Here is a 14,657-nt window from a genome sequence, read left to right on the forward strand (position 1 = left end):
GTGCGCATTTGATGTTCTTCTTTAATAACCTCAAGTAAAAGGCTGAATGAATTCAACAACAGTAGCTGAAAAAAGTGCAATGAGTCATATTATAGCAAAATGGAGAAAAGGATACAGGACTCTCCACTGAACACAATCCTATATTGTAGGCAATCTGTGATAACACCCTTTTCATTTCAGTTCAGTCCCATAAAATTACCACTAACATTACAACTCATGCAGAACACAGATAAATGTAAAAATGTCACAGAATTCTTCCAGATGAGACTTTTAGTTCCACTAGATCACAATCTACTTTTTTACTTGTCTAATATTTCATTACAACCTTCCATAAGTTAATTTTCTTTCCACTGACCATGTAAATCACAAATCAATTTTCATTTAAAATGCCTGACTACAGATTGCTCCTGAAAGCTGAAAGTATATGCTTCAGTGAGCTCTCCAACATTCTTAATGCACATTAGAAAAATGTTGTGGTTTTAAAAAAATCTTTTTAAAGGAATTAATTTTACATTAGTCTGGCATGAAACCCAAGTAGTGGTACTCCTTCCTTTCCTCTCCTCCCATGCACCTCTAAAACGCAGGTATGTTTTTTAAATGTAACTGCATGCAAAGAAAAAAGTCTTTCCTGACAGTGACATTTGATCTTAAAACAAAAACTCAGACAAAATGATAAACTGCTCTAGATTTGCAGAAAGCAGAGATGATTACTTAATCCCAAAGCATTACTGCAATTGTGTACTTTTCTAGGGCAAAGAAGAGAGAAAAGGAGGAAACAATGGTTCAGACATTGGCTGTGTTTTATTCAAACCATTCTGTTTTCTCATATTCTAATAGATTCTTTGTTTGTGCTAAAATGTATGACTGAATACTATTGATTTTACTACGGGAGTAAGCAAAGCAAATGGGCTATACCTGTGAGACAACCAGGATTCAGCCTTTAAAACAATCTGTAAGAAATGCTTTATAGGAACACCCAGAAAATATCCTGAAACAGTACTCTCTGGAATACTCTTTTCTTGCAGTATTTTAAAAATAATATTCTCCCCCTACAAATTGGTAAATATATATTTGCAGACTGGGCTTTGGTAACATGGCTTCTCTGGCTAGTTTTGCTATTGTTTTGCTGAGAAACACAAGGCAGTCACTTCATTACTGTCCCTTGGCTTCTCCATCAGTAAACAGAGGATCATTAAAAGTACTCTTTTTTCCATATTAAACAGGACCACTGCAATGAGCTGGTACATGCATTAGCATTTGCTTAATCATTAAGAAATAGGAATAATCAAGTGGTCACTTAATTCTTTTTTACAGACAGACTACATTTCCTCTGCAGGAACAGAGCATGGATATTTCCATGCTGTTTAATCTCAGATTGTTTACACATGTTCTTGGTACTTGACCAACCTGGTGAGGTGGGAGAAGGAAGCTCTTGGAACACAAAGGAATCATAACCCTTTCTAATAGCATGACCCCAGATCACTGATGTTTAATGAATTGATTACAAGCAAGGGAGGAGAGAAGCATGGGTCCTCCAAGTCACTTTCCTGATCTGAATCCACAGGCAAGCCTTCCCTTCATTCTCTTTTACTCTTCTTACCTAGCATATCCATACTTACCATGTCTCTCTTCACCTTTGGGATTGTCCTTCCATCTCAGAAGTTCACTTCTGTGCTGTTTCAAACCACTCTGTCTCAGCTCTTTGCCAGACAGTACAGCTTTGAATCCGAAGTTCTTGAAGCACTCTGACATTGGGATTCTAGCTTGGGGCTGATGGAAAGCATGTCAGTTTAAATAAGCCCGAGTGCTCATGACAATTGAAAGTAGTTCTGTGTTAAGTGGGGCTTTCTCATAATGGAGTGTGTCAGTGCTGACCACTCAGATGGGGGAAGGGAAAGGCTCTTGAGCAGTCTCTGTAAATAGTGTCCTGTCAAACCATCTGTGGGTTATAGTCAGCCAAACCTTGAGGGTTTTCACACAGGATTTTTTAAAATCCAAATTCCCAAATGTCAGCAGGGCCTCAACCATCACATCTAAAATGAATCTGCCTCACTCAAACTGAGAGTTGAGGGCCTCTGGATTTGGCTCTATGCTGGCATATCACAATTACCACTTAGAGCTGACCACTTGCTTGTAACAATGATGTGGAATCACTTCAAAAGAAGAGGTGTGGGGAAAAATATTTGCATTACTTCCTGATTAGAGCAGACTCATAATCTAAGAAGGAAACTACTCACAATGCTGAAGTCTGCAAAATCCCATCTATTAATAGTCACTGGGATCTTTATGGAGTAGGAATTACTATGATGACCTGTCTGGTCTTTTAAGTTTCAAAGTTTACTTTATCTTCAACTAAGTAAACAAGAGATTGGTTGGATTATGTGATCAATCAGTAAAAGATCCACAAAAACATGTGGGAAATGCCTACAAGTTGGTTCATTTGAGTGGCTAGCTTACTTTTTTTTTTTTTTTTTTTTTTTTTTTTTTTTTTTTTTTTTTTTTTTTTTTTTTTTTTTTACATTTGCCTGGCCAGCCAAGGACGAGAGAGCCATGCTTTTTGGGTTTTTACCTCACTTGTCTCTTTTTTTTATTTTTCCACTCATATTTCTTTCAGTGGCTTTTGTTCCATCAGGAATGGATTGACAAATGCCTCTAATAGTCAAGTGGTGAACAACCAAAAAGGAATCCCAATTATTGTGGCCAGGAAGGATGTTAGACACTTGAGCATCTTTCTATTAACTAAATCTTCTACCTCTATACACTACTTTGTGAAATTCTTCTCAGGTAGGATTTCTACTCCCCAGCCTATTGGACAGAGGCTCCTGGATGAAGGCGCTAGCTGAAGCCTAAAAGGAATGCTAGAAATATGCTTACATGCTCACAGGTACAAGCTGGGACATGGAAAAGAAAATACCTGAAGGCGTGTAAGAAAGAAAAGGAAAACAGAGACTTTTCATGAGTATTACACACTCTCCTGAGAGTCTTTTTATCCACCCATTTTTTTGTGTAGTCCTGAGTATTTCTTGATGAGGAGACTAACATCTGTACAGAAAACACAACTTTTGGAAACCCTATGCTTTCACTGTTCTCATTTCAATGCCTATCAATAGATTTATGCACACACAAACATGCAGACATTCCCTGTTCAGCATTCTGTCTTCAATTACTAAAGAGAACATTAACAGCTGCTGCAGGCTAAAATCAGAACTACCAAGCTAATTTTAACTGCAGGTGCTGATGGCAAAGAACTATTTATTACATCAACCACACAATCCTGCAACCTGGGCACTCAGTGCTCGAAGAGAAGCCTTTACCCAAATTATAAAGCTCTGAATCATAAGCAATGAGGACTTGTTTTCATTGTGTGTACAATAGTCACAAATCACTTCTTCTTGAAGCATATACACATCAATGTTAGCCAGTGATTTGCTGCTGTGTGAGAAAATGACTAGATGGAAGCAGTTGGTTTCAAGTCCCTTTCACTCCGTCTACTTGCAGTTCAGGGTTCATACTTTACTCTTGCTCTGGTTCACATTGAATGTATTGTTGTGAGCTGACCCTGGCCGGATGCCAGGTACCTACTAGGTCTCCCTATTACTCCCTTTCCCTCTGGGAAAGGGGAGAGCAAGATGGTGAACAGCCAACAGGGTGAGATAAAGTAGTTTTATTATAGCAAAGATACAAAATATAAGCAAAGACTTGCAAGYGCAAAAGCTAAAGGAAAAAAAAAAATGAATCAATCTCTACTTCCCATTAGCAGCAGGATCTTGAAGCTATTCAAAGGAGCAGTTGTTGTTTTGGCCCTTTGTATCTCTACTTGGCTCTGGAATGTAAGAAGTATGAACTTGTAGTGGAATTTTGAGTTTAGTTATCTCCAGAAGAAATCTTGTCTGCACAGGTCAAACATGAGGAAAATGGTGAAAACACAAGAGTTATTTTCAAGTCTTCTCTGTCTCTTAAACAAAACACTTCAGTAGATTCAGACTGCTTTACAGTAAAATATATTTTATGAACAATGGTTTACTTCCTGCCTTCCTACACCACTCCAATGAAAACTTTTTGTGTATTAATAACTGTAGGTTTAGGTTTTTCAGCCTCCATTTCTAATCTCCACCATGTCATTTGGTCATTTCAATTCATGAAATTACCAAATCAGGAGACAAAAATAATGCAAATGGAATGGGACTGTGTATAAATTGGTCTGTATTGGAAATCTCATCCCACTCTGTTATTTACTTTTCTTCAAGTAAGATAATTATATTTGTATAGATATATATAGGTATAGGTATAGATATAGATTAGATGGTACATTGCAAAGCCACAAGGGTTCCTGATCTTATTAACATGATGGTTGTCATAGTTTGTTTTGTTTTGCATGAGGAAGAGCTCATTACTGAGAACCCTTGTCATTCACATCAGATTGTATCTTCTTAATGGATCATTTCTGAAATGAATGGCAGGACATATAAATTTCAATTTGAACTGTATCTTGGAGTCTGGTTCCCACTGAAATCAGTGGTGCTTCAGGACAAAGGAAGCTTTATAGCTTGGGTTTTTGCAAGCATGCCCTAGTCTCTTGTTCAATGTACTTTTCAGAAAGTCCAAAAGTGGTTTTCATACCATGTTACTTTCAGGCGCTATTTCAGCCGGCTATTTGGCTACCTTCTGTAGCAGGTTACTTGCACACTTGCAGTCCCTAGATGGATGCCATGTAGGGTGCCATGATGCAAATATACAAGACTATTCCTGCCTCAGCCAGAAAGTGTATAAGTTGTATAGTTTGCGGTGCAGAACTAAAACTAAGTTTAACTGCTGAGGAGGGTAATGGCAGCACTGCTTATGCATCAATTCTCTGCCAGGCAATCCACAGATTGGAGGGAATCATTTACCCTCCAAGCTAGAGGTAAGACACTAGATAAGCAGTAGCCTGCAAAAAAGTGTTTAAAAGAAGAGAGAAAACTAGGGGGAAAGATTAAGTTAATTTATCCTTGCATATTGCATCCATCGTAAATCCCATTGTCAGTATCTATTGCACAAGTACCTGACAAACTTCTGTTTCTATCCTCTCCATAAGAGCCTTCACCATATGTAAAGTTGTGTATCTTTCATGGTTTTATAATAAACTGGAAGTGAGTAACAGTGCGATATCAAAGGAGATAAAACTCCAGTTGCAATTGCTGCTGGGGTTGCCTTCTGAATGTGGCTTATACAATATTTCATCTGTGCTGACACCTTTCACTCTCAATTATTTGGCTGCTGTCAAAACAAATCAATCATATTATAGCGCTGTGTCTTCATGTTACCATTCTACTGAAAGTTAGCTGTATTAGCTTTGAAATATATGGAAGTATAAAATTTATCTCTATTATTTTTTTTAATACAACTTTGTCCCCTGTGAGTTATCTTACAAACACAGGAAATTCAAATTATCTGATGTTGAACATTGAATATATATATATATCACTAAGAAATTTTAAAATAATGGCACTCATGGGAAGATAAATGCATAAAAATACACTTAATACGTCTTACACTAAGAATCAATTATATTCTTTTGAGAAATGGAGCAAATAGTATATGTTTTTAATTTTGATTACAACTGGCCAAGGTGCTCATATTACATAAAGCTAACATGAACAATCACTCTTGCTAAAGCAGAGTAAAACAAATATTCAAAGACCTGATTTGGTTACCAGTAAAATGAAAGGTTGGGGGGTTGGGGAATGTGGAACAATATTTTTTAAAGATTCTGCAGTGCTGATGGTGGGGAGCACAGTCTTCTTTTACAATTCACAAGCACTGCTTTATGAAAAGAAAAGCTAAAATCTGGAACAGGGAAAGGGTAAGTGATTGCTCTGTTCAAATGTTAGACTTAACAGTTATCAGAAAACAGGTTCAAAATTTGTTCTTGAGAGGTTTTATCCTTTAAAAATAGGAAAGATAAAGAAAACAAATTTCAGGCTGCCAATAGGTGAATTTCCTCAAAATGTTCTACTGTCATTTCTTTGTTTTTTAGAGAGGATTCATGTCCTGTAACAACTACATCTTCCAAAGTACAGAAGCCCAATATAACGGGAAAAATACAACAGTTTTATCAGCTAAGGAAGTTTACCTCTCCTTCAGTAATTATTGCTGATGCAATAGGAAATCAGCTACACAGTACAGAATACATTCAAGAATACTTGGGTTGTGAATAGCTTAAGAAACCAAGCTGAAATATAAAGGATGGACAGAATCAGCCCTGGATGAGGAAAGGCACAAGAGACCTAAATGGGATCTGAGAAACAAAAAGGAAAATGTACTGTACATCTGAAGCATCAGCATTTACTTGAATAGAATTAATCATTGGAAATGAGCACCTCGTCTTTATGATTAAGATTTATTTTTAATGTCGCATAATTTATCATGTTGGAAGACAACGAAGTGAAAAAAAGAGTCTATAAGATATGTCAAGGCTACAGATGATTAAGTTTAAAAGAAATATTTATGTAAAAATAAACAAAGAAAAAAACTATAGTAGGCAAATCTATAGCGAATCTAAAACTCTGTATGGGTTTGGATCTTACTAATCTTGGAGGAAGACCCTAGCCTTTCTGTGAGCTGGAAAACATGACTGTGGGTCCAAAAGATAAGGAAATAAGGAAAATTTACCTTATTTTTGCAGCTACTGAAAAAAAAAGTCTGGATTCTATTRTGTCTGTGTATTGGAACAAGACTCAGGAATTTAGAACATTTAGCAAATACACATACACATTCCTGTGTATGAGGAACTCGAGGCATCTAACCGTAGTGATTTAAGCCACTTTGTAGGAAAACATAACCGCTAACTATCCACACATTCATTTACAGGTGGAAGACTTGAAAAACATGTGCATGAACTGTTTTCCATCATATGGGACACCTGGGCCAAAGTGCAGAGCAGAACAGAGGTCTCACATCTGTGCTCTCTGCTGCATCTGTCAGAGTAATAAGCTTGCGAAGATGAAACATTCAAGGAATGAAGGCAGCTTCAGGAAAATTAAATGGAGGACATAAGATTGCATAGAGGTCTGGGGATGAGAAAACTGGAGGAAGTTTCAGTTTTATCATTTCTGATGTCACCAGATAGATTCTTTTCCCATTTATTGAGCAATCTCAGTGGAAGACAGATTATTTTTTCTCAAATAAAAAAAAAAGGAGAAAAGAAAATATTTCTGTAAAATTGTAAATATTTCAAGATGCATAAACTTTAGACCTTCATAACATAAGACCTTCAAAACTTTCCATAACATAAGAAAAATTAAAAAGAAAGGAAGAAAGAATAGGAGGTCTCCATAAAGAGGAAGTGTATGGTTCTGTGGTACAGAATCACACAGACATTAAAGAAATTTCATTAAAAAAAAATAGCTCTCAGGCATTTAAGTTGTAGATTCCATGCATTCAGAATTTACACTACTAGAAATGCCTGTAAACCCAGTTGGTCAATAAAGACTTTATTGTTTTGATGAGTCTCTAAATATATATGTCCTTGATTAGAATCTCCCTGGTGAATCAAGAACACGAGTCTGTATCCAGGGAGTTTTTAAAACATGAATCATAGGGATTTTATTAATACAAAGACCATGGAAAAACAAAGGAAATTAAACCACAAATACTATAAATGTCTGACTTAAATCCACTGAGGCAAGGAAATTAAGAGTAAAGGCTACAAATCCATCCTGGTAATCTTTCTACAACTCTGTTGCAGCAGAGAGTCTTGGATCAGCATGAGAATCCTATGTGCATATACCATATAATTGTATTCATCTGTTTGTGTGCAATCTCGACTGTAACTACCTATTTGCATGTGATCCACTACTGTGCATAGCATGTGTGCTAGAATGCAGAGGTGAGGAACAGAGTGACAAACACTGCCTACCAGGTTTTTCACTCGCATTTGAAATTCCTTGGCTTTTGTAAGATTACTGTAAGTTAAGTGCTTCATATTATTGGAAAGAGTTTTCTCTACATTAATTTAAATTGTCACAGTCTAAATTCAAGAAGAAGATTATAAGCTTCTGGAAACAGGTGCAAAGATATACTTTAAAAGCAGCAACTATGTTCGGTTGATGGAAATTCCATTTATAATTCCGCAGGCAGAATATTCCCACCAGGAAGAGTATCGGTCTGAGTCAGGTCTTAGGAAAGGTGCACATTCCCCAAAATGACCAGGTCTCACATACCAGTCACACTGCAACTCCTAGCATGGTGGCCACACTGGCTACAGGACAGTTAACCGGTACGTTTTTAGTGGAAACTTTGGGGAGGTTTCAAGAGGTGCAGACTACTTCCATCTTTCCCATCTGCTTCTTGGCAAAGAAGTCTGAAAATTTAGATTTTGTCAAAACATGGCCTGCAATGTTTCAGTAGGTCTTTAATTTGTGGGGCAGGGAAACCAAACAACAAATGGCTAACAGTCTGGTAATGATCAATAAACAATTAGAAACTAATAAAGACCTGATCCCTTCACATTCCCTTTATAAAGTCAGCAATTTGCTACTGAACAAGATGAGCAGTTAACATGGGGCCCATGCATTCATACAGGAGAAGTATTATAGGAAAAAAAAACCCCAAACAAATAAACAACCAACCCAGTAAGATTGTTACTGTACCACCTTCAGAAAAGCAGATTTTGCCCTTTCTTCCAAAGGCAAGTGTTAGGCCTTCCAAAAACGTACATTTCCTGGGAGACCAGACAGAGACAACTCACCCCATCTTTAGGAATGTCTGCACATTAGTTCAGTTATCCTACAACAGTTTTGACGGGATACAGCTGATAGTCTGAGGAAACCTGCTGTAATGGCTGCTAATCCATAGACTCTGTGCATGCCACAGCTGCTGACGGATGCCCATGTCTCTCTTACTCCTTTCTATGTACTAAGCTAGGGAGGTTTGTCTTCGTGGTTGGCTAATCCCTTCTTTGTATAAGTGAACCCTTCACAGTGAATGTATTTTGTGTAGCATTTATGCAGTGATAGAGGAGGTATATTTGGTTTGAGGGCTTCACAGAAATTGCTATGAGTGCAGCTCTTCTTCTTGGCTCTTGTCATTCTTGTTCTGGTTATGTTAGTACACTGCAAAAGTACCTGGGAATAAACTATTCCTCTTAGTGAAACATCATTTTGATTATTGCTGACATTGGTGCTCATTAAAATACATAAGTGAAACACTGTCTTTCTGTAGACTCTGAAAGCTATTTCATGTTACTTGAAGGGGAATACAAATGAATAGGGACTGCATCACTTTAGCTAAAAGGGAAAAATATTCTAAGAAACTGGATTTTGGACACTAGATCTGTAAGCAAATGAGGTTTGTAGTTTACTTCTTTTCTGTCTTTTTTTTTGTTTTTCATCTCTGATCTCTGATTTTTAAGGTGTGTGTATATGAAGGAATGGAGACAGAGAATGTTTACTTTATCTGTTGTACAATTAATGATACAAATCTCGTGTTCAGATGAAACAAGATCTAATAAATGCAAACAATAGTTGTTTTTTTTCTTTTTGTTCCTATTGCCTTTACCCAACATTCTTTTTGACTGATCACCATACAAAAAAACTTTTTAAAATTTTTTACCATTATCTGTGTCAGCTGTAACCCATATCAGTGCGTTTTAATAGCTTTCTCCTATTTCTCAAGATGTTTAATACATTTCCCCTTCCATTGTATTGCTGCTAAAATACGACCTGCTGCTGCTTAAATAATGTAATCTAATGATTTCACATTTTCAGTTATGCAAGGCTTCCTTTCAGCACTGAAGCCTTTCACTAGTGATTTAGAGAGATAGTTTGCTCTCATTTCTTTCACGACTCAAGACTGAGAAACTTTGACTTGTAAATAAATTATTGACATCCACTTTAGGAGCAGTACAATGGGTAGTGGAAATACACCAAGTATCAGTGCCATCAGTTACAATCTCCAGCTTGTGTATTTCTTTCAAGGTTCCAGTGGCATTCTATCTCCTTATTGGTACATATGTCTAAAATACTGTTGTGCCATTGTTATGTGATAAAATATATTTGGACCAGCCCTTTGCAGAGGCACTCCCAGGCTATTATCCATGGTGTGTGAGTGGCCAGCAGCGAGCTGACAGACAACACTGCCATTTTCTAATTTCAAACATGTATGCTCTACTAAAAGAATAGCTAAAATACATTAACTTTTTCACTAAAACTGCTTTGGTTGTCATGGACAAGAGACTAAAATGAGAGGACAGCTGTTAACTCCCCAGGACTGGAATGCCTTCCCATTTCTCAGTTATTTCAACAGGAAATTCACAGGGTTAAAATTGCATAAAGAAAACAAATCAGAACAGCTCCTACATCCAAAAGATATCTTGTTCAGCTATACAGAAATATTACATTGAGACATAAAAATCAGATGGGCCTAAGGAGAGACGTCTTTTCATGAATATCAGCTCCCAGGCATTACTGAATACTCTGAGATTAAGCAGCCGCTAGTCCCTTGGAGAGACTCTTGAGAAGGATAAATATAATTTAAAGGTACAATATACTCCTTCCAAAACCTAGAGAAACCTGAGCTGGTAAAAGACATGCAAAAACTCAAACTGTTTCAGCCCATAGAAAAGTTTCCTGAAGGCAGGAGGGTGAGTACTTACAACCACCAGTTTGGATGATTATGAGAGAAGCTGTCAGACTACTTTCTGCATTAGGTCAATAAAGACAGGCCAAGAAGCAATGGACTAAGAGCAGAAGACAAGAAACACATTGTCTTGTAGGGTACCTTCCTCACTTTTTCCCTTCTCACAACCTTGCCATTGTTATTGTGACACCTGCAAAATTTTAGGAAAGCATGGCTATGGTCTACCTGTATTTCCAAGAAATGTTGAGAGGAAAACAGATGTGCAAGTTTCTTGAGACAACAATTTTCATGGACAGCTTTTAAACTTTTATCTTCAGTGTTTTTAGTGGATTACATTAAGAAGTTATTGCTGATTTTACTGTTTTCTTCAAAGAACTGTTGGTGGAACTTCAAAAGATTCCACAGTAAATGGATGTTATGTTCAGAGATTTCTTTTTTCACTAAGGTAGATAGTTTTATTCTCCCACCAACCCTCTTCCATTTCAGTAAATTGTTTTTTTTTTTTTTTGCATACTAGTTGTGCATACAAAATTTGCTTACTTGAAGTCATGAAAAATGTATTTTCCTAAGTTTCACAGAAAGAATTTACACGTTCACCTTCTTTCCTTTTCGCAATATTTGATTTATTTGCTAAGGGAACAGATATGGTATAACAGTGTATATGGCAAATGACAGGGTGTAATGAACAGAAAATAATCATGTATGAAGAAAAGTTTTGGCACAGGTGTGGTCTAAACAGCAATGAAGTTTCTATCAACTTATTGGTGGATCAGGGCCATACAGCAAATGGACAATTTAACGCAAACTCATTTGGGAAAAAACATCTTTTTTTATAGGTAACTGGTAACTGAAGAATAGGCAATATCACTGAATTACCCTATGTGAGCAATCATTAATTGTTCCACTTTAAAAGAAACACTTGTTTTATCATTTAAAATACTTAACATATCTCCTCTATGATTCCTATCACTGAATACTCTTTTCACAAACAAGGATTTTCATTGTCTTCTCTAAGTCTTCTCTAGACTCTGAGGTCTTGTACTAATCATCCCGAACTAGATCTGAAAGTTCCTGAGAAAAAAATAATTTTAAACATGTATGTGGAGCACACAAAATATGTGGAATTACTCCCTTGATCAACATTCAGTATAAATTTGAGTACTCTGTCAGGTCAGAAACTTTCTGAATTCATACATTATTCAAAAAGTTTTCAGTCTCTTTTGAATTACCTAGCTGGGCTAGTTTGTGATGAAGAACTTTAGAAGTTTACTTATGTGAGAAGAAAGAGAGGAGAAGATCTAGCTCTCAGGAGCTGTGGATATCTATGCTTGACTTCACCAAAAATTTAGGAATAGCAGATGTTACACCAGGAGTATTAAGACAGGTTGGGAAACAGCATGAAAACATGTCCCCCATTATCTGAGCTGGCAATGCCATAGTGAGGTTTAAGAGATGGAAGCTGATGATTATGGTCTGATTTCACCAAAAGGGCAAGAACTACTAAACTGTGTTCAAGCATGAGCTTTTACGAGCATACCTGTAAAAGTGTTGTCGACAAAAGAGAACACATATTCTATGATTATTTTCAACCCACCACAAAAAAAAAAAAAAAAAACCAAAAAAAAAAACAAAAACCAAACAACATGTCAGAAGTCAGTCAGGTTCAATTGAACTGCTGATACCCCACAACACTCTCACCTGATTCTTATCTTCATTCATGCATGCATGGGCTAGTGATCTACAGACCAAGCCATGGCAGTTCACAGCTGTGATTCAGAATGGTAGGAGCTATCCTGACCAGGTTACTTTGCTACGCTGTGTATCTGTTTCACTTCAAAAAACTAAGGGTATGCAGTAGCCCTTTCTTAGAAGATTGGGAGGGAAGGATAGATAAGACGACAAACAGCAACACAGCTAAATAAATTCATGAGGTCTGTTCCTTTCAGATACTTTATAGAAGGTGTGATTGTTTTCATAGCCTGGGAACTGAACCTGCTGCTCCTGCAAGTCCCTATTTGATCCCATGCTCCTATCTACCAGTAAAGATTGTAAAGGAAACCTTTTCATCTGGTAAGTTCATTGCTTGCAAAATTTATTTGGCAGCAGAGTTACATCTTTTAGCTGACAATTAGACATCCACGGCTAAACTAAAGAGCAAAGGTTGCCTGGCTTAATTCCTACCCTCCAGCTTTGCAACATGGGGTGAATAAATGACGTAAGAACTGCACAAGCCTATGTTTATTTATAATACTACATACCCAGCAACTATAACTTGGAGCACTCCAGAGTGGAAGTATACGTTTTTATAATGCCTGTTTCTTCATTAAGATTTCATCATCCACCTACGCTAAAAAGCTACTTCCCCTTCACTTTGTTATATCTGCTTTTACCCGCTCCTGTTCTTGCATTATTTTTTTAATCTCCCATTCTCTACTTTACATGCACTCTCAAATTTTAAACAAGTAAAATTTGTGCATTAGTGTGTCCTTTTCATCTATGATTTATGAATGACAGGTTCTTTGGTGCAGCTTAATGGTATGAGAGAGACATTATTTTAAACATTAAAGTGAAAACCATTTACAACTATGATAAGAGAGGTCTGTTGACATTAAACTTTAAAACATGCACAAGGTAAAGGCAAGTAGTTGCTCCAACAGGTGAGAGTACTATGCATGTGCTTTGTAAGGGAGTTTGTTCAACACAGGAGCTGTCTCTTCGTTTTCTCTGTTTGACAACCTGTAGAATCTGGGAAGTGAAGTATAGGCAATCCTGTAGGATTTAGTGCTTCAACCAATGTGTCTGGTAATCAGCAGCCACCAGAGTTTGATGACTAAAAGATATTTAGGGCATAGTGCAGAGGATTAATTTTTTGTAATTCTGATTTTGTCGGAGGAAAATTTTTCATGCCATTTATATCGGAAATAAATAACAATAAAAAAAAAAAATCTAGAGAGTTAAAGCTTTCTTTTGTATCTTCCTGCACATACCTTTATCACTTTCACACTGGATAATCACTTTCTTTATTATCCTCTTGCATTAAAAGTATATAATTCTGTTGTAAGATATCAGGCAACTTTTGATATATTTTGTTCAGTTCTGTTCAGCAGTAACTGCATTGTGAGAAGCAACAACATCGTTAAGAGTAGTGAATAAATATATCTGTATTTCATATCATATGTATCTGGACTGAGCACTGTTTCTAACACTGTTAGAGGCATTAATTGAACAGAAGAGAATACTAGGGAAGAAAAGGGATCTTGTATAACTGCTTTCAGTTGGGTTTTAAACCATAGGGAAAATGTAGCAGATCCTTCAGGTTAAAACTATTACAAGCATGGTACAGCTCAGAAAAAATTGAGGACATATACAGAAATTAACTTTTTGCTAGTTACTTTGGAGTCATGTAACTCTCTCAACAACTTGAAAGAGGATGACAGGACCTTGTTGATAAAGCAGACCTCCCACAGCAAGAATGAAAACTTGTATCTGGGGCATGGATGACAGATGAGGAAACTCTGATTTTATTGCAAAAGTTAAAAAAAATATATTTTCATGCAACACTGTATTTTTAGTTGCCTCTATTCATACAGCTGCTTTAATCAGCAGTGGTGAAACAAGTTGTGTGTTGCAGTTGACTTGCTTGGAAGGAAGGGATAATGCCATCCAGAGGGACCTTGAAGGTTTGAGATGTGGGCTGATGCAAACCTCATGAAGTTCAACAAAGCAAAGTGCAAGGTCCTGCAGGGTTGGGACAATCCCAGATACACCAATGGGTTGGGGGGAGAAGTGGTTGAGAGCAGGAGAAAGACTTGGAGGTGACAGGTGATGAGAAACTTGACATGAGCCAGCAGTGTGTGCTCACAGCCCTGAAAACCAATCGAATCCTGGGCTGCATCACAAGGAGAGCAGCCAGCAGGTCAAGAAGGTGATTTTGCCCCTCTACTCTGCTCATGTGACATCCCACCTGGAGTGCTGTATTCAATTCTGGTGTCCCCAACCTAAGAAGGACGTGGAACTGTTGGAGCAAGTCCAGAGGCAAG

At 37.1% G+C, this 14,657-nt stretch overlaps 1 protein-coding gene across 1 annotated transcript in view; it reads right to left on the minus strand.

The window, feature by feature from the left end:
- The window catches only part of POU6F2 (POU class 6 homeobox 2), a 317,022-nt gene that overhangs the window by 170,962 nt on the left and 131,403 nt on the right, over positions 1–14,657 (minus strand). The window lies entirely within an intron of this gene.

Source organism: Malurus melanocephalus, unplaced genomic scaffold (genome assembly GCF_030028575.1).
Source record: "Malurus melanocephalus ecotype Western Australia unplaced genomic scaffold, MMel_1.1 scaffold_145, whole genome shotgun sequence".
Classification (NCBI taxonomy): domain Eukaryota; kingdom Metazoa; phylum Chordata; class Aves; order Passeriformes; family Maluridae; genus Malurus; species Malurus melanocephalus.